Genomic DNA, 5,474 nt, shown 5'->3' with positions numbered 1-5,474 from the left:
GGTGCAGAGATGAGATGTTGACAGGGAGTACAAAAGTGAACTGTGGGCGTAGGTGAAGAGGGGAGGCGTGGATAGTGGTGAAGAAGAGGTGAACTGTGGAGGGGGGGTGAGCTGTGGATGGGGAGATAAGAGGTGAGCTGTGGGTGGTGGGGTGCATAGATGAGCTGTGGGCAAGGGTTGCAGAGTTGAGCTGTGGATAGAGAGATGCAGAGATAAGCAGAGGTATCCAGAATTTAGTTGGATGCTTGAGGGAAGGTGGATTTTTTCTTAGGGAAGACAAAGAAAATTTGTTGGGGGACAGCAAAGCATACAGAGCTTTGGCTAAGAGTATGTAATGTATGGCAATGGCACGGCTTGCAGGGTGCAGTGATCAGGATCTTGTAATATACCTTGTATATTACATACGCAGGACCTCTATACCCTCTGTGCTCTGCTCTCATGTTACATTAATAGCCCCTGGACAGTACTCCTGAATGTACAATGGGTTTTAAGTTACATATTCCTGAACCCTGCGTTCTGTATGCTGGGCTGCACATTACATACTCTTTTTGCACTGCACTCTGTATGTTGGGCTCTATAGACAGATCAAAATCGGTCCATTTCAACAGGAACCAGACACAATTTGATCAATGTGTGGCCTCCCCTGTTTCTTAGAAGTTGATCATTTGATCAACCTCTGTTGAATGGGAATGTTGAAAAACTTTTCTTAAGTAGTGGCTGCAGCCAATTGACTGTATTCTGACAGTGTATTCTAACAGCAAAGCAGTCACACGGTCAGAATACAATGTCTCAGGATGCAGGATTTATCCATACACCTCACTTGTGTAGAAATTCTTTTTTTTTTAATAAGCCTGCTGACTCTTATTTGTGGAACACACAATACTTGCCGTGCAGGTTACCATGGGCGAATCCTAGAAACGAGCCCCCAAATGTAGCACTACCCCCATAGGAGTTGCTCATGTCAGGGTACCCCACTGCTGCACAGCCAATCACACAGTATTTCCTTCTTTCATCCAGACACAGAAATCAGTCTTTGGCTTGGCTTTGTTGTTACTTGGATGGGCTAAGGTATTATGGGAGGCCCAGTGTGACAACAATGAATTTCAGGAACACTACCTTCCTATTTACAAAGATCCTGCTTTTCCCTCCACCTACACAAACTTGGTTCACCATGTACAGCACCTGCTCATCACTCCTCATGGAACTAACAGTCACTTTGGTAATACAGCAACAGCCCATTACAGGCTAGGAACGTCCTGCCCCTTTTTGGTAAAGTAGCACATGTGGAGTGGAACAGCATCTCTTATGACCTTCTGCCTTCCTGTAGACACTGAGCCCAGTTCTAGCCCTGCAGAAGATGCTAGCCCGCCTGGCTGCCACCAGCCGCACCTAGCTGCTTCTCTCTTCCCAGTCTTCCTGACTGACACACACATGGAGATTCCCCAGGGCAAGGTTTTAGATGAAGACTTGGCACACCATGGTCATCAAGAGAGCACTGCTACAGCTAGCAGTCTCTCCCCTTGTCTGTCCCTGAACCGTGCTAATCTACTCACTGTCTTTTCTTGCTCTCTCTGCTGCCTTTCCAGCTTGAATCCCTCCAGCTGCCTCCTGTGGTGGGATCCTCCCAGGCCATCCTCCCAAGCTCAAATCTATTTGTTTGAGGACAGCCACCCATGAAGATACCCGCAAGCATAGGAGAACAGAGGAAAATCACAATCCTCACACTAACAGACTAATGCCCTGTACACACGATAGGATTTTCCAATGTAAAATGTGTGATAGGACCTTGTTGTCGGAAATTGTGTAGGCTCCATCACACATTTTCCAAAGTTTGAGAGCAGGCTATAAAATTTTCCGACAACAAAATCCGATCGGTTAAATTCCGATCGTGTGTACACAAATCCGACGTACAAAGTGCCACGCATGCTCAGAATAAATTGAGAGACGAAAGCTATTGGCTACTGCCCCGTTTATAGTCCTGACATACGTGTTTTACGTCACCGCGTTCAGAACGATCAGATTTTCCGACAACTTTGTGTGACCATGTGTATGCAAGACAAGTTTGAGCCAACATCCGTCGGAAAAAATCCATGGATCCATTGTTGTCGGAATGTCCGATCAATGTCCGACCGTGTGTACAGGGCATAACTGTACATTCTGTCAGCAGGAGGTTATAAACCTGCTGGCAGAAACAAAAAAAAACTTTTTTCAAAGAGTCTCTAATAGGAGGAGCCCCTCCCCAGCATCAGTCTCTTTACAGCAACATATCTAGGTCTTACCACCGCATCTTCTCCAACAGTCCCACATATAGAAAGGATAGGTGGTAGGGTCCGGCCTAGTCTGCTCAATGGGGAGAAAGTTCCCCTAACACATCAGCTGCTTTACTTCAGGCTGGAATCCTGTGTCAGACCCTTTGACCACCAGTACATGTCTGGATTCAGCAGTCTGAGGACTCTTCTATTGGGACCCCTCTTAGCAAGTAGCTTCTTCTGGGCCATCCAGCTTTCAGAACTACTCAGTCCATGTAGATAGCTTGCCCTAGGCTACACTCCCTCCATATATCCTGGAAAGTGTCCCAAGCATCTTTGCTGTGAGGTCACCTCTGGGGTTTGGGAACGTACAAGTAGTCCCAGATGTGTTCCTCTTTTCAGTTGGTGCAGGAGACCTCAATGATGTCCATGGCATCTTGTGGAACATATGGAAAGTCCAATCCCCACCCCAGAGCAGTCCTTCTCTGCACCTCCCTCTGAAACCAGGAGAACCTGGGGAGCTCCCTGGGCTTTCCTCTTCCTGGAAGGACACAGGCCTGTGAAGATCGGGTAATCAACATTTTGTAGGCCATGTCCCATGCCTGTACCCTGGTGACAGCTGACTCTGTCTGGACTGGAGATGGAGCAGGGGTACAACAGGGTTGTTTTAGTGTAGCTGTTAGCTGTTTGTCTGTGCAGATGAATGTGGGCTGTTGCTGCTCCTCCTCTGCCCACTCTGCCTCTTCAGGGGTAATGGACCTCTCACCCTGCTCTCTCCCGGGTATTCCTGCTGTCAGACTTTCAGCTTCCTGAGCATCTCTCCAAGTTCACTCTTCTTCTACTCGCTCTCTAGGGACCACTCAGCCTCCACTTCTAGGGGCCCAAACTCAGCCTCCAGTCTGGGAGGCCCCCAATCTATTTCTCCATCACTGCGACTGCCCTCTGGCTCACCTGAAGACACATGGTCCTCAACAACTGGCTCCTTCCATGTGGAGCTGACAGGGTGGACTTAAGCAGCTGGCTTCTCCACAGGGACATCCTGAGCTGGGCTTGGATCTCTCGCCTCCAACCATGGTTCTTCCTCCTTCACACTCGGAACCACTGCTATTCTCCGACCTCTCCCACAGGAGTAGTGGCGGATGCCTAACCGACTGCAGGCCTGCACACCACTCACTCCTAGACTTCCTTGAGTCAGCTGGGATTCCTCTCTCCACTCCACGCATAGTGCTAATGACAGGCTCACAGCATCAGTCACTGCTGGCAGGTCGCTGGGCATCAGCATGGTCAAAGACTCTTCACAGTTCCCACACTTCAGCCAGGCTCCGACTTCTGCTGTAGGTTTCCTGCACTCAGGACACAGCAGGCATAGCTTTTCCATCCTATTGATCATGCCGAGAGCAAATCCCCCTCGGTGCTCTAGCCGCACCCAGTATCCACCATCCAGTGTTGGCTGTCCGGTGTCTGCATCTCAGGAAGGCTTACGAATTGGCTGCAGGACTGTAGGTAAACCGCCATGATGCACTCCTCCTCAGCTCTCCCATGCTGAACAAGCTGGGCTTTTTCTGCAGGGTGGCTCCACCCCCAAGCTTCCAGTCTGGTAGGTGCCAGCAGTTCAGATAAGCAGGCCCGCTCCCACATGCTTTGTAACTCCTTCCCTTTCAAACTGAACTTTGCAGGCACAGACACCATCCATACAGTCATATCACATGCACAGATATTTGCTTATTGTAACATGCCCCTCCACCTCAGCCATGGCTGAAAAGCTGGGTGCAGGCGACAAGAAAAGTCCATAGTGGTTGCTAAGGGCAACAATGCATACCATTAAAGAAATACAAATGTGTCTGCGCTAGAATTCAAATATCTAATAAGTGATTACAGTGAGTGTTAAATAGGTAAAGTAATACAAAAAATAAAAAATTAAAAAATATATTTTTAAATTAAAATTAAAAACTGCACTTAAGCTGATCAATACAAATCAGAAATATCTCTTGGTAATTCAACCTTATAATACTAAAAGTGCGAAGTGCAATCTAAAATCCACAATATAAGTGCCAAATCAAAAGTGAAATATTCATAAAAGTCCTTATAATACAAAGGTGCACATCCAAAGAAATATAAATATAAGGTGCTCAAAATTAGTGTCCATAATAGTGAAGCTCATCCATCTTGTTCCTCCAAAAGTGTACCATAAAGCATGCCTTAGTGTCTTTCCGTGATCCCCCAAAAGCATATGCGCTCACCTTACAGTGTGTGACACAGTAATTAAACTCTGTCAAACACGCTTTGGAGCAACTCCTGTGCTCAAAGAAATCAACTTTGTAGACCTCCAATGCTCCCAGTCATGATATTATATGCAAGAAAAAAGGAAACTCCATAGCGCAATATTGTAAGATAATGAAGGATCTTTTATTGTGAACAGAAACTCTCCCCTCATAGGGGTACTCACATGCAGTGGGTGCGTAGGTGCACCATCCCATACAAGCATTGACAGAAACAGGCCGTCCGTAAGGTATAGCGTGCGGTGCGGTGTATGCCACAATATCTCTCTCTCTCTCTCTGCTGACAGCTCCGTCCAGGCCCCTCCCCTACGCGTGTTCGGTGCCGAACACGCGTAGGGGAGGGGCCTGGACGGAGCTGTCAGCAGAGAGAGAGAGATTGTGGCATACACCGCACCGCACGCTATACCTTACGGACGGCCTGTTTCTGTCAATGCTTGTATGGGATGGTGCACCATCTTGTTAATGCTTGTTGGAGTCTTCAGAGGCAAAACACACAGAACTCGGAAAGAAAAAGTTAGGGTCATATGCCTCCTATACCATCACATGAGTGATGATACCCCTCATGAAATATTGGTGTGCTCACTTCCAGCAGAAAGCATCTCTGTCAGAGGAACCAGATAGACCTCACAAACAGTTGCACTGTAACCTGCTTTGCTCATGTGTGTTTAGTATTGATTCGTTCTCAGCTTCCCCCATCCCTGCATTTCCACCTTCTGGTAAGACAAACAGCAAAGAGGATATTTTAGCTGAAGGAGCCTTGGAATGGACCACCCTACAGAGGAACTAATTCAAGCACTCCTGATTCTCCTCAAGAGTATATACAGTTTCAGTTTGAGAGAACTGATGCCAGCCCCTTTACTCTGATTATTTTACTTGAACTGTTTACTGGTTATCTGTGTTTATACATTGTTCTTTTTGGTTGTTCTGATGGTATGGTTACATGTAA

The sequence above is a fragment of the Aquarana catesbeiana genome, linkage group LG02, assembly GCF_042186555.1.
Source record: "Aquarana catesbeiana isolate 2022-GZ linkage group LG02, ASM4218655v1, whole genome shotgun sequence".
NCBI lineage: Eukaryota > Metazoa > Chordata > Amphibia > Anura > Ranidae > Aquarana > Aquarana catesbeiana.
Note: the sequence above shows the minus strand (reverse complement) of the source record.